This window comes from Schistocerca nitens, chromosome 12, assembly GCF_023898315.1.
Source record: "Schistocerca nitens isolate TAMUIC-IGC-003100 chromosome 12, iqSchNite1.1, whole genome shotgun sequence".
In the NCBI taxonomy this organism is placed as follows: domain Eukaryota; kingdom Metazoa; phylum Arthropoda; class Insecta; order Orthoptera; family Acrididae; genus Schistocerca; species Schistocerca nitens.
The window spans coordinates 142,674,288-142,699,460 of NC_064625.1; the positions used below are offsets into that span (position 1 = coordinate 142,674,288).

Genomic DNA, 25,173 nt, shown 5'->3' on the forward strand with positions numbered 1-25,173 from the left:
GTCATCAAAAGTCCAATGCCGGTGTTGACGGACCCAGGCGAGGCGTAAAGCCTTATGTCGTGTAGTCATCGAGGGTACACGAGTGCGCCTTCAGTTCCCAAAGACCGTATCCATGATGTTGAATGGTTCGCATACTGACACTTGTTGATGGCCCAGTATTGAAATTGCGCCAGTTGAAGGGTTGCACGCTGAACGATTCTCTTCAGTCGTTGGTCCCGTTCATGCAGGATCTTTTCCGACTGCAGCGATGTCGGAGATTTGATCTTTTACCGGATTCCCGATATTCACGGTACACTCGTACCGGGAAAATCCTCACTTCATCGCTACCTCGGAGATGTCGTGCGCGGACTATAAGACTAAGATCAAGCTCACTTAAATCGTGATAACCTGCCATTGTAGCAGCAGTAATCGATCTGCGCCAGACATTTGTCGTCTTATATAGGCCTTGCCTATCGCAGCACCGTATTCTGCCTGTTTAGATATCTCCGTATTTGAATACGCATGCCTATACCAGTGTGTTTGGCTTTTCAGTGTAAAAGCCTCGTGTTCTGTGGAGGTTACTGAGAAATTCCCGAAGAACCCTCATTTTTGGGTACGAAAAGTACCCATTGTGGCGATGGCCACCTCTATAAACCTCAGCGAAAAGACTGATGACTCAGGAAAAAATTGCCGTTTGAGGACAGTCATAATTCCCACACACAATACGTCGATGGAATATGGAAAGAAACGGTGATGAGAGGGGGAAGCGGAGGGGGGGGGGGCGGAGGGGAGAGAACTCAATGGTACTGCAGGCAAAGTGACTTACACAGATATGGATGCAGAATGCGGATAGCCTATTTAGAAGGTCCCGTTATTGCGCGTTAGCAGTTCGTGAATCTCAGTCTGGCTAGTAACTGGGTGAGGGGCACGGCAAGATAAGTCGTCGCTATTTTCCACACACCGTCCACCTCGATAGCAGGGTTTCTTATCTGATCTGTACCTGTGAATAACACACTTCACGACACAGCGGTAAACAGCGAGATGCTTTTTTTTTTTCAATTGTGGTCCGTTCGAGGTCGTGGCAGGTAAGATAAAACTACTTTGTCGGTGAGATAGTCAGTGGGTATACCCAACAAGGTCCACCACAAACAGCATTCCGCCCAGTGCTGAAGACCCCAAGGAGTGCACTCGGTATACGCGCTGATCACCTCTCTTATTGTCATCCTCATACTAAATTTCTTCACCATTAACTTAGCAAGTCTCGTGGAACTTCACACAACATTGCACGGGTGTTACAATAAGACCGAAAGGTATCAATTAAAAAAAAAAAGTTTTCTGTAGCGAAATATTGTACCATTCAATAACTAGTGCAATACATTTTTTTTCTGAAAGTAGGTTCGTTTGATTCAGAATTCCAGTGCACCATATTATTCCCGAAGCCACGCGGGTTAGCCGCGCAGTCTGAGGCGCCTCGTCACGGTTCGCGCTGCTCCCCTCGTTGGAGGTTCGAGTCCTCAAAAAATGGTTCAAATGGTTCTGAGTACTATGGGACTTAACATCTGAGGTCATCAGTCCCCTAGAACTTAGAACTACTTAAACCTAACTAACCTAAGGACATCACACACATCCATGCCCGAGGCAGGATTCGAACCCGCGACCGTAGCGGTCGCGCGGTTCCAGACTGAAGCGCCTAGAACCGCTCGGCCACACCGGCCGGCGTTCGAGTCCTCCCTCGGGCATGGGCGTGTCTGTTGTCCTTAGCGTAACTTAGTTTAAGCTAGTGTTATGTAGCGTGTAGGCCTAGGGACCGATGACCTCAGCAGTTTAGTTCCATAGTATCTTACCACAAATTTCCAAATTCCACACCTTTTTGCCTTCAAAACAATTTTTCAACAAAATTCCCGTTCAGTGCGACGGCCTTACCACACCTTAATGGGAGGTCCTGTGCTCACATGGTAGCAATCTACTGATCTACACCGGCAAGGTGTGACCCAGCGGTTCTAGGCGCTTCAGTCTGGAACCGCGCAACCGCTACGGTCGCAGGTTCGAATCCTGCCTCGGGCATGGACGTGTGTGATGTCCTTATGTTTGTTAGGTTTAAGTAGTTCCAAGTTCTAGGGGACTTATGACCACAGCAGTTGAGTCCCATAGTGCTCAGAGCCATTTGAACCATTTTTATTGATCTACATCCTTCAAGATTTTAAACATGGCTGCAGCAGCAACTGTTAAAATTCTTCACAATAAAGGATGACAGCCAAAAACAGTTGCAGGATAGAATTTTTTTATTAAAATTCTTGACCAAGGTTTCGGTACATATAAATATACCTTCATCAGAAGTAAAACTTCTAAAATTACATCATGCCATGGAGAATAATAAAACAATTATGCCAAAGGCGTCGTCAGTAATTTAAAACATCATCTCCATTTGTACAACATGTGTAATGGGCACAGGATCATAGCAAACAGTTTAACACCGTTACTTCGCCTATGAATTATTGAGACACGAGTGTTATTGTGAATGATCTACATCTACATCTACACGGATACTCTGCAAATCACATTTAAGTGCCTGGCAGAGGGTTCATCGAACCACCTTCACAACTCTCTATTATTCCAATCTCTTATAGCGCGCGGAAAGAATGAACACCTATATCTTTCCGTACGAGCTCTGATTTCCCTTATTTTATCGTGGTGATCGTTCCTCCCTATGTAGGTCGGTGTCAACAAAATATTTTCGCATTCGGAGGAGAAAGTTGGTGATTGGAATTTCGTGAGAAGATTGCGTCACAACGAAAAATGTCTTCCAGCCCAAATCCTGTATCATTTCCGTGACACCCACCCCCATATTTCGCGATAATACAAAACGTGCTGCCCTTCTTTGAACTTTTCGAATGTGCTCCATCAGTCCCATCTGGTAAGGATCCCACACCGCGCAACAGTATTCTAAAAGAGGACGGACAAGCGTAGTGTAGGCAGTCTCCTTAGTAGGTCTGTTACATTTTCTAAGTGTCAAATGGCTCTGAGCACTATAGGACTTAACTGCTGAGGTCATTAGTCCCCTAGAACGTAGAACTACTTAAACCTAAGGACGTCACACACATCCACGCCCGAGGCAGGATTCGAACCTACGACCGTAGCGGTCGCGCGGTTCCAGACTGTAGCGCCCTAGAACCGCTCGGCCACCGCGGCCGACTATCTAAGTGTCCTGCCAATAAAACGCAGCCTTTGGCTAGCCTTCCCCACAACATTTTCTATGTGTTCTTTCCAATTTAAGTTGTTCCTAATTGTAATACCCAGGTATTTAGTTGAATTTACGGCTTTTATGGTGTAACCGAAGTTTAACTAGTTCCTTTTAGCACTCATGTGGATGACCTCACACTTTTCGTTATTTAGGGTCAACTGCCACTTTTCGCACCATTCAGATATTTTTTCTAAGTGGTTTTGCAGTTTGTTTTGGTCATCTGATGACTTTATTAGCCGATAAACGACAGCGTCATCTGCAAACAACCGAAGACGGCTGCTCAGATTGTCTCCCAAATGGACCTGTAACACTACCTTGGGGAACGCCTGAAATCACTTCTGTTTTACTCCATGACTTTCCGTCAATTACTACGAACTGTGACCTTTGTGACAGAGAATCGCAAATCCAGTCACGTAACTGAGACGATATTCCATAAGTACGCAATTTCACTACGAGCCGCTTGTGTGGTACAGTGTCAAAAGCCTTCCGGAAATCCGGAATCGATCTGAAATCCCTTGTCAATAGCACTCAACACTGCATGTCAATAAAGAGCTAGTGTGTTTCACAGGAACGATGTTTTCTAAACACATGTTGACTGTGTGTCAATAGACCGTTTTCTTAGAGGTAATTCGTAATGTTCGAATACAATATATCTTCTAAAATCCTGCTGCATATCGACGTTAACGATATGGGCCTGTAATTTAGTGGATTACTCCTACTTCCTTTCTTGAATATTGGTGTGACCTGAGCAACTTCCCAGTCTTTGCTTACGGATCTTTCTTCGAGCGAACGGTCGTATATGATTCTTAAGTATGGACCTAATGCATCCGGATACTCCGAAAGGAACCTAATTGTTGTACAGTCTAGACCAGAAGACTTGCTTTTATTAAGTGATTTGAGTTGCTTCACTACTCCGAGTATATTTACTTCTACGTTACTCATGTTGGCAGCTGTTCTCGATTCGAATACTGGAATATTTACTTCGTCTTCTTTTGTGAAGACATTTCGAAAGGCTGTGTTTAGTAACTCTGCTTTGGCAGCACTTTCTTGGATAGTATCTCCATTGTAATCGCGCAGAGAAGGCATTGATTGTCTCTGGCCGCTAACATACTTCACATACGACCAGAATATCTTTGGATTTTCTGCCAGGTTTCGAGACAAAGTTTCGTTGTGGAAACTGTTAGAGGCGTCTCGAACTCCGCGCTAAATTTCGAGCTTCTGTAAAGGATCGCCAATCTTGCGGATCGACGTCGGAGCCAAAGTTTTGTTAAATCAGTAACCTCTCCATCGTCCACGACCCGCGGAATGCATCCATCTTTGGACTCTGCACTTCGTTGATCTTTACGGCATTCTGTTAAGCGGCGAACTCACCAGGCATACTCGACTAACAGGGACGTCAACTTCTGCAGCGAGGTGGGGGATTGTGGTCTGTCGGCTAGACATTGTGTACGATTTTTGTCGCTTGTATTAATTTAAATGATTTGTTCGTTACAATCCATTCGGTACCTATTTTCATACTTGGTGAGTTTGAAATATTTTGGAAGAATTGTTTATCATTCTGAACAATTTTTATTTTTTGATTTTCCTTTGTAGCCGTGGATTCATCTATTCCTACGAATCTTGAGGACCTGAAGCAGCGTCGTCAACTACAGTACGGAATATAAATTTTACAGTTGTTGCTGTTTTACCCTTCGCTATCACTAGTATAACTACGATATTTTTCCCTCGATACTGTTACTATCGTACGAAAAATGATCTATGTAGGTAAACTGAAGACTATGATACCAGTTCAGCAAAGACGAAAAAAAGCGACATACGTAAGATTGGCATCCTGTACCTCAGTTGAGCTACGAATATAGTATCTTGTTCTTTCAGTTGACTATAAAGGGAGTGTCACTGAAATGATTCAGGATTTGGGGCGGACATCATTAAAACAAAGGCCTTTACCGTTGAGGCGGGTCTTCTCATGAAATTTCAATCACCAACTTTTTCCAACCAATGCGAAAATACGAGGGTTGTTTTTTAAGTAAGAGCCGTTTTTATTTTTAAAAAAAGATACAAATACTTTTGTAAAAAAACTTTTATTTTCTGATTCTACACACTTTTACCAATTTTTCTACATAGTTGCCTTGTTTATTTAAGCACTTGTCATACCGTACAACTAAGTTTTTAATTCTCTCTTGAAAGAATTCGGCCGCCTGCTCCGACAGCCAAGAAAAAAATGGTTCAAATGGCTCTGAGCACTATGGGACTTAACATCTACGGTCATCAGTCCCCTAGAACTTAGAACTACTTAAACCTAACTAACCTAAGGACATAACACAGCACCCAGTCATCACGAGGCAGAGAAAATCCCTGACCCCGCCGGGAATCGAACCCGGGAACCCGGGTGACAGCCAAGAGTTCACGGCCGCTTTCACTTCATCGTCGTCATTGAAGCGCTGCCCGCCAATATGGTGTTTCAGGTATCGGAAAAGGTGAAAATCGCTAGGAGCAAGGTCGGGGCTGTATGGTGCACGGTCCAAAACTTCCCAGCCAAAAGAATCAATCAAATCCCGAGTCTTTTGAGAGGTGTGAGGCCTAGCGTTATCGTGCAGGAGCAAAACTCCTTTTGTCAGCATGCCGCACCTTTTGTTTTGAATTGCTCTGCGGAGCTTCTTTAGAGTTGCACAGTAGGCATCTGAGTTGATTGTCGTTCCTCGTGGCATAAAGTCCACTAGCAAAACACCGCGCCGGTCCCAGAACACAGTTGCCATAATCTTGCGCTTTGACAGCGTCTGTTTGGCTTTGACCTCGACGGGTGAGGCTGTGTGTCGCCATTCCATCGATTGTCGCTTGGTTTCGGGAGTGATATGGGATACCCGTGTTTCATCTCCAGTGACAATTTGACTCAACATGTCATCCCCTTCTTCCTCGTAACGAATCAAAAAGTGCAATGAAGTGGCAAATCTCTTCCCTTTGTGGTCCTCTGTGAGGAGTCTGGGTACCCACCGAGAACACAGTTTCTTAAAGTTTAGGTTTTCAGACACAATTTTATACAAAACCGATCTCTAAACTTGTGGAAATTCCAAAGAAAGAGTGGAAATTGTGAATCTTCTGTTCTCACGAATCTTTGTTTCGACTGCAGCCACCAAATCATCAGTGATCACAGAGGGCCGACCTGAGCGTCTTAGTCATGGACGTTTTGCCGGCCATTTTTAAACTCTCTAACCCATTGACGCACTTTACCTTCACTCATTGCATTCGAGCCATAAAATTCTGTTAACTGACGATGAATTTCTGCAGCTGATAGGCTTCTCGCGGTCAAAAAACGTATCACTGACCGTATCTCACACGCGGCGGGCGATTCAATAATCGTAAACATTATAGCGATGCGTGCACGTCAGCTACAGAGCTGCAACTTGCATCAGTGTGAACGGGAAGGATGCCGGCAAGTGGCGCGGTGGCTTGTAGCGGCGTCCGCGCGAACTACGGGACTATACGCGCGAACGGCCCTTACTTAAAAAACAACCCTCGAATTTTGTCAGTACCGACCCACATAGGAAGATACGATCACCAAAATAAAATGAGGGAAATTGGAGCTCTCACGGAAAGATATACTTTCTCTGTCCGTCCGAACAGGCCTTGGGAGGGCCAACGGTACCGACCGGCCGCCGTCTCATCCTCAGCCCACAGGCGTCACTGGATGCGGATGTGTATGAGCATGTGTTGAGCACCCCGCTCTCCCGGCCGTATGTCAGTTTCCGAGACCGGAGCCGCTACTTCTCAGACGAGTAGCTCTCCGGTTTGCCTCACAAGGGCTGAGTGCACCTCGCTTGCCAACAGCGCTCGCCAGACCGGATGGTCACCCATCCAAGTGCTAGCCCACCCCGACAGCGCGTAACTTCGGTGATCTGACGGGAAACGGTGTTACCACTGTGGCAAGACCGTTGGCACGGAAATATATAGGAGTTCGTTTTTTCCGTGCGCTATGCGAGATTGGAATAATTGACAACTGTGAAGGTGGTTCGATGAACCCTCTGCCAGGCACTTAAATGCGATTTGCAGAGTATCCATGAAGATATACACTCCTGGAAATGGAAAAAAGAACACATTGACACCGGTGTGTCAGACCCACCATACTTGCTCTGGACACTGCGAGAGGGCTGTACAAGCAATGATCACACGCACGGCACAGCGGACACACCAGGAACCGCGGTGTTGGCCGTCGAATGGCGCTAGCTGCGCAGCATTTGTGCACCGCCGCCGTCAGTGTCAGCCAGTTTGCCGTGGCATACTGAGCTCCATCGCAGTCTTTAACACTGGTAGCATGCCGCGACAGCGTGGACGTGAACCGTATGTGCAGTTGACGGACTTTGAGCGAGGGCGTATAGTGGGCATGCGGGAGGCCGGGTGGACGTACCGCCGAATTGCTCAACACGTGGGGCGTGAGGTCTCCACAGTACATCGATGTTGTCGCCAGTGGTCGGCGGAAGGTGCACGTGCCCGTCGACCTGGAACCGGACCGCAGCGACGCACGGATGCACGCCAAGACCGTAGGATCCTACGCAGTGCCGTAGGGGACCGCACCGCCACTTCCCAGCAAATTAGGGACACTGTTGCTCCTGGGGTATCGGCGAGGACCATTCGCAACCGTCTCCACGAAGCTGGGCTACGGTCCCGCACACCGTTAGGCCGTCTTCCGCTCACGCCCCAACATCGTGCAGCCCGCCTCCAGTGGTGTCGCGACAGGCGTGAATGGAGGGACGAATGGAGACGTGTCGTCTTCAGCGATGAGAGTCGCTTCTGCCTTGGTGCCAATGATGGTCGTATGCGTGTTTGGCGCCGTGCAGGTGAGCGCCACAATCAGGACTGCATACGACCGAGGCACACAGGGCCAACACCCGGCATCATGGTGTGGGGAGCGATCTCCTACACTGGCCGTACACCACTGGTGATCGTCGAGGGGACACTGAATAGTGCACGGTACATCCAAACCGTCATCGAACCCATCGTTCTACCATTCCTAGACCGGCAAGGGAACTTGCTGTTCCAACAGGACAATGCACGTCCGCATGTATCCCGTGGCACCCAACGTGCTCTAGAAGGTGTAAGTCAAGATCTCCGGATCTGTCCCCCATTGAGCATTTTTGGGACTGGATGAAGCGTCGTCTCACGCGGTCTGCACGTCCAGCACGAACGGTGGTCCAACTGAGGCGCCAGGTGGAAATGGCATGGCAAGCCGTTCCACAGGACTACATCCAGCATCTCTACGATCGTCTCCATGGGAGAATAGCAGCCTGCATTGCTGCGAAAGGTGGATATACACTGTACTAGTGCCGACATTGTGCATGCTCTGTTGCCTGTGTCTATGTGCCTGTGGTTCTGTCAGTGTGATCATGTGATGTATCTGACCCCAGGAATGTGTCAATAAAGTTTCCTCTTCCTGGGACAATGAATTCACGGTGTTCTTATTTCAATTTCCAGGAGTGTAGATGTAGATGTTAAAAGTGTATGCCAAAATGTTTTTGTTAAAATTGTTCGAAGAAGTTTCCGACAATGTGTTCCAACGGTGTTTCTCCCCAATCAGCCACTGGCGGTGCGGGACGCTTCATCAGATAGAGGCTGGCTGATTTGGGGCAGGGGACCAAACAGCGAGGTCATCGGTCCCATCGGATTAGGAAAGGGTGAGGAAGAATGTCGGCCGTGCCCTTTGAAAGGAAACATCCCGGCGTTTGCCTGAAGCGATTTAGGGAAATCACGGAAAACCTGAATCAGGATGGCCGGAGCGGGTTTGAACCGTCGTCCTCCCGAATGCGAGTCCAGTGTGCTAACCACTGCGCCACCTCGCTCGGTCGTGATAGATGCTGACGGTTGTTATCAGCGAGAACATCGCTCCACCATTGTCAAAATTCTAAGGATTTATTGTTAAATTATATCACAAAGGTTATAAAATGTAAAGACTTCTACACTCATGCTCATAAGTTAAGGATAATTGCAGAATGTGGTGCCCCACAACGTGGCACTACACAAACGTGGCGCTAATAGCATAGGCACATAGGGAACACACACGACACAGATCTGTAAATCCACAGTATTGGTGATGAGAAAGCTGTCCCGAAACACATGTGCTACAAAACGCCACTGTTTCCTGCTCATGTACCCCGACATCAATATGGGATATGATCACCATGCACACGTACACAGGCCGCACAACGGGTTGGCATACTGTGGATCAGGTGGTCGAGCAGCTGCTGGGGTGTAGCCTCCCATTCTTTCACCTGTGTTTGTCGGAGTTCCTGAAGTGTCGTAGGGGTTTGAAGACGTGCAGCGATACGTCGACCGACAGCAGCCCAGACGTGCTCGATGAGGTTTAGGTCTGAAGAACAGGCCTGATATCTTGTGTTTCAAGGTGCTCCTCCACGATGTCAGCTCGGTGGGGCCGTGCGTTATCATCCATCAGGAGGAAGGTGGGACGCACTGCACTCCTGAAAAGGCGGACATACTGGTGCAAAATGACATCCCGATGCACCTGACCTGTTACAGTTCCTCTGTCAAAGACATGCGGAGGTGTACGTGCACCAGTCACAATCACACTCCACATCATCAAACCACGACCTCCCTACAAGTCCCTTTCAAGGACATTAAGCAGTTGGTACCTGGTTCCTGGTTCACGCCAGATGAAAACCCGGCGAGAATCATTGTTCAGACTGTATCTGGACACGTGCGTGAACATAACCTGGGACCACTGTCCCAATGATCATGTACTGTGTTCTTGACACCAGGCTTTACGGGCTCTCGTGTGACCAGGGGTCAGTGGAATGCACCTTGCAGGTCTCAGGGCGAATAAACCGTGTCTGTTGAGTCGTCTAGACTGTGTGTCTGGAGACAACTGTTCCAGTGGCTGCGGTAAGGTCCCGAGCAAGGCTACCTGCAGTACTCCGTGGCCGTCTGCGGGCACTGATGGTGAGATATCGGTCTTCCAGTGGTGTTGTACAATGTGGACGTCCCATATTGTAGCGCCTGGACACGTTTCCTATCTGCTGGAATCGTTGCCATAATCTTGAGATCACACTTTTTGGTACACGGAGGACCCATGCTACGACCTGCTGTGTTTGACCAGCCTCCAGTCGCCCTGGTATTCCACCCCTCACAACGACATCAATATGTGTTCTTTGAGCCATTTTTACCAGACAGTCACCATTAGCACGTCTGAAAACGTCTGCACACTTACTCGCTGCACCGTACTCTGACATGCACCAACACACCTCTGCGTATGTGGACTGCTGCCAGCGCCACCGTGCGACGACCGCAGGTCAAATGCACCGCATAGTCATACCCCGAGGTGATTTGAAGCCGCAAACCGACCACCAGAGCGTTGTTTCACCATGAATCAGCATTATCCTTAATTTGTGAGCATGAGTGTAGATGGAATTCCGAACTGTACAGATGTTAACATTTATGAGTGTATGTTGTATTGTGAAAAATAAAACGCTCAATTCATTTATAAAATTCTGTTGGCGACGTTTTTATTTGAGTAAGACAGTGAAGAATTATTTTTCTTAACATTGAATTTGCGGAAGTGTCTGCAATAACTCCAAGTTGAAACGCAATGTTGAGATGTATCCTGAACAGAGGTCTACTGAAATTTCTGAACACATTTATCATAATTAAACTGTGTTTTCTGAAAAGTTTCGTATCAGGCGGTTCACGAAGTTGAAGTATACAGAATGTTTTCATGAATTTGATTCTGGGGCAGTTCTGAGGGAAAATGCCTTAATAAGTGATTTCATTAATTTGAGAAAGGCACAAAGTTATGTCAGAGTATTTAAAAGTATTTTGTGAAAAATAATTGGAGAGCTTAATTATCAAAGAGCACTCTAGGTCAATTTTAATCTACATAGTGACTAATTATCGATATTTTATAAGCTACGTACAGTAACTTCATCGTTCTTTTCGCAACATTTTAACTATTGCAGCAAATGGGAAGGGACTTTCGAAACTAATTAAAGGCTTAAGCCGCCGTTTAATCAAGTTACAGTGACTAAATACCGCGTTTACGATAAGAGTTGTTTGCCGGCCGGTGTGGCCGTGCGGTCTAGGCGCTTCAGTCTGGAACCGTGTGACCGCTCCGGTCGCAGGTTCGAATCCTGCCTCGGGCATGGATGTGTGTGATGTCCTTAGGTTAGTTAGGTTTAAGTAGTTCTAAGTTCTAGGGGACTGATGACCACAGGATGTTGTCCCATATGCTCAGAGCCATAAGAGGTGTTTGAGCGTTGGGTGTTAATTGTTATGCTACAGCCACAGCCTGATAAATACAGTCGTTACACTCTGGTGTGAAAGTTACCGTTTAATAGCTGGGGAAACACTAGCGCTCGAAGCGGTAAAAAAGCAAACATTCACAACCGCCCTTAGACTAACACTAACTTTTGCATATTTTCTACCAAATTAACGAAATAGTTGTTATAATTGTGCGTGCCATGCATTAGTAAACTACCAAGAGACATGAATTATCATGAAATACGTGTTAAAGCAGCCAAATCAAGCTGATTTATAAGCTTAAAGTTGTTCGTGAAGAAATGCTTTCGAATATAAGTATATCCGCAGCTTACTCCACTGAAAGCAACCTGTCAACTACGTCCGTCTGATTTCCTATTTCCTCTCCCGCCGCCCCTCCTATGTTACCATCCATAACGTCGATCCCCACACCTTATACCCCTCTGCATGTGTGCCCCAGGGCTCTGTCCCCTCTCCTCTACCTCCTGTACACAGCAGATATGCCCCAACCCCCCCTCCCCCCACCCGCTCCAGAACACTTGCAGTATGCCGATGTCACCGCCTTCCTCGCCCTCGCTCCTACCCTACAACGGCCCCAACGCCTTCTCCAGAATCACCTTGACCTTTTTGCCGGATGGTGTAATCAGTGGCTCCTGAAAGTCTATCCTTCCAAGACCCAGGCAATCATCGTAGGTCGTACCACTCACTCCTTCCGGCTCCTGGATTTCTCCCTTACCACCTGCAGCTGTCCTGTCCACCTCTCCCCCACCCTCACCTATCTTGGCCTCACCATTGACCGTCACCTCACCTGGATCTCTCATCTCCGCTCCATCCAATCTGAAGCCCGCAACCACCTCTGGCTCCTCAAACTCCTCTCTGGCCGGACATGGCAATTGAACCCCTCTACCGTCCTCCACACCTACAAATCCTTAATCCGTCCCATCCTCTGTTATGCCAGTCCCACCTGGATATCTGCCCCATCCAAATTCTATAAGTCCCTCCAGATCCTCGAGCACCATGCTCTCTGCCTCGCCTCCTGTCCCCCACGCGGATCCTCTACGACCTGATTCCTTTCCCCCATGTGCTCCTCTTCCTCAAACATATCCACATACTCTACACCTCCTGCCGCCTTGATCCCCCTCACCCCCTGGTTGCTCCTCTCCAACCCCCGCCCTCTGCCCCACCTTCACTGTTGTGCCCCCTACCTTCCATCTCTACACCCTTCATCTCCTTTCCCAAGGTGGCTTCCGTCAACTCCCCCTCCCGGATTATGCCCTCTCTCCCTCCATTTATCCCTCCTATCAACTCTGATCCTCACCTCCCCCTCCTTTCCTTTGCCCTTTTCCCAGGCTCCCTCTTCCCCCCCCCCTTCCTTTTCCCCACTACCCTCTCTTTGCCTCCCTTCTCTCCCCCAAGTCCTTCTCCGTTTCCTTCCTCTGTCTTTCCCCATTCCCTCCCTGCTCCCATATTCTGTCCTCCCCCTCCCCCCAGCCTTTCGTTTTTCCTCTCCTCCCCCCTTTTCCCCCTCATCGCCCCCCCCCCCCCCATCAGCCTGTGGCTTGTTATCTTCATGCCGACTTTTTAGTGCAGTGTTCGCAGTGATTGTTAAGTGTTGTGCGTCTTTTCCGAGTATTGCAGACGGACATACTGTCGCAGGGTGTGATTTTTATATCTCTTGCGAACAGAAACCAGACTGTCGCCGTGTTTTTTAATTGTCTGTCTACTATTTTCCCTGTCTGCTTCCTGGCTAAAAATGGTTCAAATGGCTCTGAGCACTATGGGACTCAACTGCTGTGGTCATAAGTCCCCTAGAACTTAGAACTACTTAAACCTAACTAACCTAAGGACATCACACACATCCATGCCCGAGGCAGGATTCGAACCTGCGACCGTAGCACTCGCGCGGTTCCTGACTGAGCGCCTAGAACCGCTAGACCACCGCGGCCGGCTGTCTGCTTCCTGTGTCTTTTATTATCATCGCCCTTGTTTTATGTTTTAACTTTCCGCAATTTTCCGCCGTTTTACCATTTACGTCACCGTTTTATCGCCTGCTTTTATTGTTTCTTATCTTCTTATGTTTTAAAAATTCTGTAGGCTGAAGAGCGGCGTACTAAGCTGCTGTGAGCCCGCCCCCTTCGGGGGGGGGGGGGGGGAATCGAAATCCAATAAAACAGAAAAAAACTGAAAGCAAGGGAATATAAACATACATTTCACGCATGCGAAGCCTATGTTTCTGTTGTGTATTGCTATCATAGGCATTTTTCCATTCCACGTTACGCCTACACATTTATTAAACATGACAGTATCAAGAAGTACACCACTAATCCTATATTCTACCGCTACAAGATTGTTTTTTCTACTCGTCTGTATTAACTTACACTTTTCCCAGATTTAGAGTACGCTACCACTCATTAAAATAACAAGAAATGCTGTCTAAGTGATCCTGTATCCTTCTATAGTCATTCAAAGACTATACTTCCCTGTACGTTGTAAAATAATCAGCAAATAACCGCAGACTGCTGCCCACCCTGTCCGTCAAATGATGTATGTACAGTACGTAGAGAATACTATCGTCCTATCGCACTTCCCTGCGCACTAATGAGGATACCTTTGTCTCTGGTTTCCATTGCTTCAGAAGTCTTCGATCACTGATATTTGGGAACCTGTACCGTAAGCTTGTACCTTCGTTAACCCTCCGTTACTCGCGCGCAAATTCGTGACATCGTCACTCGTCGGATGACTGGTGTCATCGACAATGCAAGCGGTCTATTTGTAGACTTTGAACTGCCTTTACGACTGGTTTTATGTTTTTTTTAATCTAAGTATAATACATTTAATATTTGTACACACTATAATATATTCTAAGGTTTGAAGCAGTTTGACTATTCGAAGAGCAATATCTTCAGCTGAATTACTGGTGTTACGTGGTCCCTATTGTTGACTACCGACGTACGGTTCTAAATTCAGAGTGTAAGCTGTTTTTACGTCAACCACAGCAAACACTTTCAACCCATACTTTGTTGATTTGCTGGGGATATATTGCCTGAACGGGCAGTTTCCTCTAAATGCCAAAAGCTATTCGTAAACAGTAAGATATTCATTTGGTGAAAAATATTTTGGCAATTGTTCGTGAATAGTTCAAGTACCTCTCTGATAGCAGCCAACTTGTCAGTCTCTCTGCGAACACCTCTATGACAGATATTATCGAACCTCAGTTTCACTTTTAACATGATCCAAGTCCGTTTCGCTTCTCAATCCCACAATTTCGATATACTCTTCCTGGAACATCTCAAAGATCCACACAAACCAATGAAAGCTCTGATATCTGTCGCATCTGTTTCTTTAGCATCCCTTTCCCTAGAGACGTTACCAAGAACTTCACTGGTGGACATATTAGTGCATGTTGCCACAATGCTGATTATGTTTTCATCCAAGAACAAAAAAAATGGTTCAAATGGCTCTGAGCAGTATGGGACTTAACAGCTGAGGTCATCAGTCCCCTAGAACGTAGAACTACTTAAACCTAACTAACCTAAGGCCATCACACACATCCGTGCCCGAGGCAGGATTCGAACCTGCGACCGTAGCGGTCGCGCGGTTCCAGACTGAAGCGCATAGAACCGCATCCAAGAACAAATTCAGAATTATCTATTTCTGTCTTTTTTATACGAGCTTGATTTTTTGGTCCATGCGAATGCTTAATAAAATTAAAAGATCTGCTTCTAACACTGGTAGGATATTTATTTTTCGTCCGTTTAGTTATTCCATCTTTTCCTAAAAGAAATGCATCCTCTTGAGTTACTTCTTCCTGTGACTCATATTCATCATTTTGTGACGCTTCTTGTTCTGTTCCTTTCATGAACAGAATCTTCAGTCCCTGAGTCAGCGCTATCACTGTGAGCATCTTTATCACTCAGATCATTGAACCATTCCAACCATACGTTAGGATCTCTACTAAACTCTGTCCGAGGATTTTTGCCTTTGACATTTCTTCCACAGTTTGAAAGTAAAGAGAATACTAGGTAACATGAAGCTAACTGCAGTAAGTTTCAGTAGATCTAAATTTACGCACATGAAAGATCGATTGGATCTAGGAAAGCAGTAAAGTGATGCAGACTTACTTTGTTTCAGATTGTGGCAGCAGAGCTCGCGCGGATCACTGGTATCCCCCAGCCTATAATGTTTGATAAACAATGTATCTTTCGTAACTGAAAGCCATTCATGACTGGAGCTAACAGCCGGAGAGTCAACAGAAAGGTACTGAAAATGGCGCGAGTTCAATCCAGCCCCGTCAGACAAAACTGAGTGGGAAATTCATGTGGATGACGAGTGTCGTCCGCGCGACCGATGGAGGGTTAACAGTCTCCGGTGTGGTACCATGTACCTTCATCCACAATTCGCAGCGTATTATGTGAGAAACGCGCAAATGAGTTTCGCAACGGCGATTGTTTCCAGATCCGTGCTGATTTGTGGGCAGAAGTATTTCTGTCTCAAGGAAATTTGTGACGTTCAAACTCAGCACATGTTCAAGAATTCTGCAACAAACCGACGTTAAGGATATTGGTCTGTAATTTTAGTGGTACATCCCTTTACCTTTCTTATGTACAGCAACCGCCAGCGTTTTTAGAAGTTTCGAAGGTAGGAGAAGAGGTACTGGCAGAAGTAGAGCTATGAGGACGGGGCGTGAGTCGTGCTTGGGTAGCTCAGTCGGTAGAGCAGTTGCCCGCGAAAGGCAAAGGTCCCGAGTTCGGGTCTCGGTCCGGCACACAGTTTTAATCTGCCAGGAAGTTTCACCTGCGTTTTTCTTCTAATCGCTTGGACATTGTGCTGGGCGAGAAATACAAGCTAAGTACGAGGTCTGTTCAAAAAATTCCGGAACATTCGTACTTTCGCGCCAATGGTTTGTTGGAGCGAAATACGATTGGCATCCTTGCACACGTCTGTGTTTAATGTGCAACTGCCGAAAGTTTTGTTGTTGTCTGTCTGTTAGTTATTGTTCAGCGCTGTATTCAACAGAATGTTGCATCGTACAGTTTGCGAATGTCGAGATGGCAGGGTTAGAGGAGCAACGCATCTGCATTAAATTTTGCGTGGAATTCAAGAACACCTTTACAGAGACACACCAGATCATGCAGGAAGACTACGGTGAAGACTGCTTAAGCCATACTGGGTGTTACGAATGGTTCACATCAAGGGCTATAGCACACACCAATAGCCCCCCCCCCCCACCCCCACCCCTCACACACACACACACACACACACACACACAAAATGGAGTATTATATTACACTGGATAAAATGACTTCAGAAATCATCGAATATATTACGTCAACAGATTCAGAAGGAGAGCTGAAACTACCGAAGAAAAAGTGGGTTGATACAAGTAAAAGATCTGAATCGGCTACTGAAGAGTCAAAGAACTGTGACAAGCAGTTTGTCCTAAATGTATATGTTTTACTTCAAATATTTAGGACCATTCCTGTCACCGCAACCACTCCTGAGTGAAGCTTCTCTACTTTGAGACGAATAAAGACTTATCTGCATAACACAATGGGACAGGTGAGACTAAATGGATTGGCTCTTGCAAATATCCATAAATAAAGAGATATGGACATTGAAAATATCATTGACATATTCAGTGAAAAGGGCAACGGCCTTGCCGCAGTGGAGACACCGGTTCCCGTGAGATCACCGAAGGTAAGCGCTGTCGGGCGTGGTCGGCACTTGGATGGGTGACCATCCAGCCGCCATGCGCTGTTGCCATTTTTCGGGCTGCACTCAGCCTCGTGATGCCAATTGAGGAGCTGCTCGACCGAATAGTAGCGGCTTCGGGATGTCCTTAGTTTAGTTAGGTTTACGTAATTCTAAGTTTTAGGGGACTGATGACCACAGATGTCCCATAGTGCTCAGAGCCATTTGAACCATTTTTTTTCATGTCAAGTTCAAGTTTCTAGACGTTACCTTCTGTATCCAGAAAATTAATGAAAACTTATTTGTTGTATGTGGACCTTTTTTATGGTTTATGTAATTTATAAAATCTCCCATGTTAAAAGAAAAGCGAAAAAAAGGGTCGTGTTTAAGTTACATTCAAAATAAAATATTTATTACCGTATCTGAGGATTATATTCCTTGGGCGTCCTATCGATAACGATTTTGGAGTAGACGTAGATTTGCAGCAAAATCGCTGTGTCCGTTCGCTGAACTACCTTCTCGTAGAGTACGACGCGATCCACATTTTTCGGATATTTTATGTATGATTTAGAATTCCCCTTATGTTGTTAAAAAAGAAAAAAAAACAAAAGAAATGCGATATGTGGGGTCTGAAAGGCAGCTGTTGACTGCTGGCGCGTTGCTATCTAGAGTCCAGAGTATGTCAGAGGGGTGTCTTGGCCTTACCTTAATCGGAACTGTGGAGCAGGTTTCTGTGTCTAACCCGAAGCCTCTGGTCTCGCCGACTGCACTGAGAGGGAGAACGTGCGAGTTCGGACGACCGTAAACCGCGTGCTATCGAACCGAAATCAAGCCCTGGAGAGATAATTCGAGACGCTACGTATTGCGATCGATAAGCGCGTAAGATCGAGCGCCGGGAGTGGGAGGCTGTGTGCAGATAAGTACTGTGTGCTGATACTGCGAAGCTTCGTGCTTTCCAGAAGGCTTCCGACACCATTCCTGACAAGAGTCGCCTAATTACATTGTGTGCCTCGCTAGTGCGCGTCGATACGCGACTTTGTCAGAAATAAGATATTTCAGCGCCAGTATTATTGTGAATTACAGTGCAAATTTTCCTTCGGACATGCTTGCATGGCACTGCGGCGATTACTGCCGTTATGGAATACATTAAATGTGTTTGCAGTTGCTATGAGACGCCCGTTAAACCCGCTGGGCAGAACAGGTAATAGGATTGTGGAAAGGGCCAAGGGTTGAGGTCAGTTTCTGCTTCTAATTGTCATTTATTGTAATTTAGCAACTCTTTGACGGCTGAAGGCCTCCAACAAGAAATCTTAACAAGGTAAAAATCCAATTAAGATAGCTTTAAAATAATTAAAAAAACAACATACGCAAGGTGCAATACAAATGGCTGACTGTGCGGCTGGTCCCGGTGGAGGTTCGAGTCCTCCCTCGGGCATGGGTGTGTGTGTGTTTGTCCTTAGGATAATTTAGGTTAACTAGTGTGTAAGCTTAGGGACTGATGACCTTAGCAGTTAAGTCCCATAAGATTTCACACACATTTGAACATTTTTGAACAAATGGCTGAGGGCCACAATTAATTTCCAAAATTTTAGAATATATTATCATAGACCTTTAAAGGCAGAAGGCCAACAAGAAATCTTAAAAAAAAAATCAAAAATTCAATTAAGAGAGCAATAAAATAATTTAAAACCCAAAAGGCAACATATACAAGGTGCAACAGAAATGGCTGAGGTCCACAATTAAATTTCAGAACTTCACAATATATTACCATAGACCTTCAAAGTCAGAAGGCCAGCATATTTAAGAACTAGAAATCTTAAAAATAAACAAGAGAAAAATCCTATTACGATTGCAATAAAATAATTTAAACAAACAACATATGAAAGGTGCAATACCAATCTCTGAGAGCCACAATCAAACTTCAAAACTTCAAAGTATATTACCATAATGTTTAAAGGCGGAAGGCCGCGGTGTTTAAGCTTGAACGAAAAATTTAAAAATTTACAAAATTTTAAGAAACAAACAATAAGCATAAGCCTAAAATTTAAAGTAGCTGACAACAGATAATTAAACACCGGTGGCACTCAGAAGGTCTCCAGTGAGGTCGGTCTGCCCTCGTTCACTTAGGCCAGACATGTGGTGAGCCCAACTATACTTGATCCGTCGGAACCCAACCAGGGGACAGCCACGGACCGACCGACACAATGACTTGCTTCCCGTCAATCAGTACATGAGAACTCAAACCGGAAAGGTTACAAACGCGATAATCCATAATGGAGTATTTATTAGATGCCCAAACTACACACCATGTTGGACAGCGACAACAGGTGAGGAAAGGACGGTGCCTCAAATTACGTTAGTGTACAGAGCAAGTAACCGGAACACTAACGGCCACTAGGCAGAAAATTCCGCTGCTACACTTGGATTTGAAACACGGTAATCGTTAACTTCGCTCTAAAGAACACTGCCTGAATTTAGGTTAATACTGACGCTACGAATTATCTTAGAAAATAGATTAAGGAAACGCAAACCTACGTTTCTAGCATTTATACAGTTAGAGAAAGCTTTCGACAATGTTGACTGGAATACTCTCTTTCAAATTCTGAAGGTGGCAGGGGTAAAATACAGGGAGCGAAAGGCTATTTACAATTTGTACAGAAAGCAGATGGCAGTTATAAGAGTCGAGGGACATGAAAGGGAAGCAGTGGTTGGGAAGGGAGTGAGACAGGGTTGTAGCCTCTCCCCGATGTTATTCAATCTGTATATTCAGCAAGCGGTAAAGGAAACAAAAGAAAAATTCGGAGTAGGTATTAAAATCCATGGAGAAGAAATACAAATTTTAAGGTTCGCCGATGACATAATTCTGTCAGAGACAGCAGAGGACTTGGAAGAGCAGTTGAACGGAATGGACAGAATCTTCAAAGAAGGATATAAGATGAACAACAACAAAAGCAATACGAGGATAATGGAATGTAGTCGAATTAAGTCGGGTGATGCCGAGGGATTTAGATTAGGAAATGAGACACTTAAAGGAGTTTTGCTATTTGGGGAGCAAAATAATTGACGATGCTCGAAGTAGAGAGGGTATAAAATGTAGACTGGCAATGGCAAGGAAAGCGTTTCTGAAGAAGAGAAATTTGTTAGCATCGAGTATAGATTTGAGTGTCAGGAAGTCGTTTCTGAAAGTATTTGTATGGAGTGTAGCCATGTACGGAAGTGAAACATGGACGATAAACAGTTTGGACAAGAAGAGAATAGAAGATTTCGAAATGTGGTACTACAGGAGAATGCTGAAGATTAGATGGGTAGATCACATAACTAATGAGGAAGTGTTGAATGGGATTGGGGAGAGGAGAAGTTTGTGGCACAACTTGACTAGAAGAAGGGATCGTTTGGTAGGACATGTTCTGAGGCATCAAGGGATCACCGATTTAGTTCAAATGGCTCTCAGCACTGTGGGACTTACCATCTGTGGTCATCAGTCCCCTAGAACTTAGAACTACTTAAACCTAACTAACCTAAGAACATCACACAACACCCAGTCATCACGAGGCAGAGAAAATCCCCGACCCCGCCGGGAATCGAACCCTGGAACCCGGGACCGATTTAGTATTGGAGGGCAGCGTGGAGGGTAAAAATCGTAGAGGGAGACCACGAGATGAATACACTATCAAGATTCAGAAGGATGTAGGCTGCAGTACGTATTGGGAGATGAAGAAGCTTGCACAGGATAGAGTAGCATGGAGAGCTGCATCAAACCAGTCTCAGGACTTAAGACAGCAGCAACAACAACAACAGTAATCGTTAATTGCACCGCATGGCGGCTAAATCTCGGCAGTAGAACCACTCGGTGTTGCTCACCGGAAAACCTCCCCAACAGCAAACCACCGAAGCGAACAAGCACCACATGAATAGGCCTGTGTAGCTGGAACCACTCCTCAACCTGGGTCGGTGAACCACGAAGCTCGTAGCGATCGGACAGCTCCACCCACGCTCCGACAATGCGCAGGGACTCCCAGCGGCCCCAGCCGACTGCACCACACAGAGATAACTTCCCTGGTCCGCAACAACCCACCGACTGCCTCAGAATGCCGACAACATCTAAAATAGTCGTCCGTGGAAATAACGCCACTACACACACAACCTGACAAACACTTGCACGAAGACCTGAACGATACCCAACTATAACTAAACACGCACGAAGTCAAATCGGGAGTCGATGCAGACAGACAGACAGACAGACAGACACACACACACACACACACACAGCCGACTCATGAACGATCGGGGAGCCAAAAGAACGCGTCGTCCGGTAGGACGACCGACCGACGATCCACGAAGACCGCGGCTCGGCTCAAGTGATGCGTGGCGGCAATGGTCGGGCGAGCCATGTCGACGCAGACCTCACTGCTGCTCCAACCCGACTGCACTAGCGCCGCACTGCAACTCCCCGACTGGCAGCTCCAGACTGCGCTCCAGACGCGTTCCAACTACTGGCAGACCAGAACTCGCGACGGCGAACTCGCACCCGACAGACAACGACCGGGAAGTAATAGCAGTCGAGCAAAGATACTACGACAGGGGGTATATCGATACGCGCTGCTAGCGCCGCTCACGGTCAGGCAAAGCAGCAACTCAGTGACAGTAGTGATTTAAATTAACGTAGTGAGGTGGAAGTACGTTAAAAACAGGGTGTAAAATACATGATGGCGGGGGCACGAGCCACGCGCGGCCCATGCGAATATGGACAACCATCAGCTATATAATGGAATGACGACAATGAAAATTTGTGCTGGACCGGGGCGAACTGGGATTTCCCGCTTATCACGAGCGGTCCCTTTACCATTTGGCTACTTGAGCGCAACCAGACCCGAACTTCCATACGTCTTCAATAGGAGAAAGAATCCCGTAATGTTCGAATACTCCATTAGTAGTGTAGCGCTTGACACAGTCACGTCGATTAAATATTTGGGCGTAGCACTGCAGAGCGATATGAAGTGGGACAAGCATGCAATGGCGGTTGCGGTGAAGGCGGATAGTCGTCTTCGGTTCATTGGTAGAATTTTGGGAAGATGTGGTTCATCTGTAAAGGAGACCACTTATAAAACACTAATACGATCTATTCTTCAGTACTGCTAGAGCGTTTGGGATCCCTATCAGGTCGGATTGAGGGAGGACAGAGAAGCAATTCAGAGGCGCGCTGCTAGGTTTGTTACTGGTAGGTTTGATCATCACGCGAGTGTTACGGAAATTGCTTCAGGAACTCGGGTGGGAGTCTCTGGAGGAAAGGAGGCGTTCTTTTCGTGAATCGCTACTGAGGAAATTTAGAGAACCAGCATTTGAGGCTGACTGCAGTACAAGTTTACTGCCGCCCACTTATATTTCGCGGAAAGACCACAACGATAAGATAAGAGAGGTTAGGGCTCGTGCAGAGGCATATAGGCAGTTATTTTTCCCTCGTTCTGTTTGGGAGTGGAACAGGGAGAGAAGACGCTAGTTGAGGTACGAGGTACACTCCGCCACGCACCGTATGGTGGATTTCGGAGTATGTATGTAGATGTAGATGTGTCTACAATCTGTACTTGTACATTTTACTTGGAAGACGCTCGTCAAATCGTAAGGCCACCGGTCGCAATAAGCGCGAAATTAAGGTTCGAGTCGTGGTCCGGCGCAAATTTCCAACGTCGTCATTCCTTTATGCAGATGATGGTTGGCCGTACGCGCAAATGCGAGTACATTTAATGTATTCCTGTCAGAATGGTCATAGCTCGTAGTAACTGGCGGGATGACATCGACGGAAAGACATGAAATTTCACCAAGAATGTGTTTTATACCAATTGCTGTTTTTGAAACTAGCGAAACCGGCAATGGTTCCCCTATCTTTGTCCATCTTGTCCTACTCCCCCTCCCCCCCCCCTCTCTGTCCATCTATTCCTCTTCCCTCTCTCTATTTTCTTTTCCCCCTATCTCTGTCCACCTCCTCCCCTTCCGCACCTCTCTCTGTCAATCACCTCCTATTTTCTCTCTCTCTCTGTTCATGTCCTCTTCCTTTTCCATACATCTCTTCTTCCTCCCTATCTATACCCCTCTATTCCTCCTCCCTCGTCTCTAAACACGTTTCACCCTTACTCCAGTAGGAAGTCACTCGTTCTTACTACAACTGTTGATAATATACCGATATATCGATATTTTCTCCATAATATTGATATATGTAGGGGAAATTTTATTCGCCGATATATCGATATCAAAACGGCACTGCCAGTTCCCGAAATTTTTATTTTACATTTTTTAACACTTTTTGGAAAATATATGAAGTTGTTTTTCTGAAATTGTAGCTTTCATCACGTCCAATCTTTCTCTTTGCACACGCGAAGAACAACTCCGAATGCACTGGGAAAGTGGCGCGAAGGAGAGGGGGGTCTGGAGGGGGGGGGTGCCAGAGAGGGGGGGGCGAGGAAGAGAGAGAGAGAGCGGTGTGAATGGAATAATAAGATTTCTAATATGAAGAAACAGCACCCCAGTTGTTTTTTATCGCACGTAGTGTGCTATTTCTTCAAAAATAGTTGTTGAAAATGAACCAAAATCCAAGTGACAAGGTTGGTCTTTGTCGTGGGTGGAGACGTACGAGGGCAAATGATGACGTACTCGGAGCTCGGCTGTACTAACGGAAACTGCAACCTTTAACTTCACTACGCAATTTTTACACTACAGCTGCTAGATCGCTGGCGTTTGCAGAAATGAATAAACGGGGCAATCGAAAAGAAATGGGCCGGACAAATTCGATATGTGAGGAAACCGTGCGACGGACCCGTCGGACAACTTTCACTGTGCCACTCACATTCAGTTACCATTGTTAGCAAAGTGGTTATTGCGACGCACGAACGTGCATCGTTTTCCTTTCAGTTCTTGCTCTATGCGGGATAAGCAGGCTGCTAGCTTGTTCATGAACGGAGTATCTAATAATAAATTTATAATTACATACAGAGCTCTAAAAGAGGCCGTATATTTACAGTGTGCAGCCGATACCTTTTTAAACGGTACGCTGCGCCAGAGCGAGGTCGTTTCAGGAGAGTCGCAGCCGTTCTGCTCAGTGCGTGCCGCGAAATACGCGCGCTAGGTGCCGCGAAGTGCACCTCTACTAAGAGATCGGCAAAGGCGTTCATCCCTGGCAACTAGTTCACTGGTGATCGCACTTTTTTGGGATCCGTTCATTTTCAATCGTTCACCGTTCACTGTGCTTGGTATATGGTTCTTATCAAAGACTGAAAATTACACTACTGGCTATTAAAATTGCTACACCACGAAGATGACGTTCAACAGACGCGAAATCTAACCAACAGGAAGGAGATGCTGTGATATGCAAATGATTAGCGTTTCAGAGCATTCACACAAGGTTGGCGCCGGTGGCGACACCTACAACGTGCTGCCGTGAGAAAAGTTTCCAACCGATTTCTCATACACAAACATCAGTTGACCGGCGTTGCCTGGTGAACCGTTGTGATGCCTCGTGCAAGGAGGAGAAATGCGTACAATCACGTTTCGGAGGGTAATGCGGAACGCCGTGCTGGATCCCAACGGCCTCGTATCACTAGCAGTCGAGATGACAGGCATCTTATCCGCATGGCTGTAACGGATCGTGCAGCCACGTCTCGATCTCTGAGTCAACAGATGAGGACGTTTGCAAGACAACAACCATCTGCACGAACAGTTCGACGACGTTTCCAGCAGCATGGACTATCAAGCTCGGAGACCACGGCTGCGGTTACCCTTGACGCTGCATCACAGACAGGAGCGCCTGCGATGGTGTACTCGACGACGCACCTGGGTGCACGAATGGCAAAACGTTTTTTTTTTTTGATGAATCCAGGTTCTGTTTACGGCATCATGATGGTCGCATCCGTGTTTGATGACATCACGGTGAAGGCACACAGGAAGCCTGTATTCGTCATCACCATACTGGCGTATCACCCGGCGTCATGGTATGGGGTGCCACTGGTTGCACGTCT

General features: G+C 46.4%; 1 protein-coding gene across 1 annotated transcript in view; it reads right to left on the minus strand.

Moving 5' to 3' along the window:
- LOC126215319 (aminopeptidase N-like) overlaps positions 1 to 17,983 on the minus strand; it is a 287,758-nt gene extending 269,775 nt beyond the window's left edge. Inside the window, exon 1 of the mRNA XM_049942000.1 lies at positions 17,873 to 17,983. The gene's annotated coding sequence lies outside the window, so the exon portion shown is untranslated. The remainder of the gene's footprint in view (positions 1 to 17,872) is intronic.
- Between the last annotated feature and the right edge of the window lie 7,190 nt (positions 17,984 to 25,173).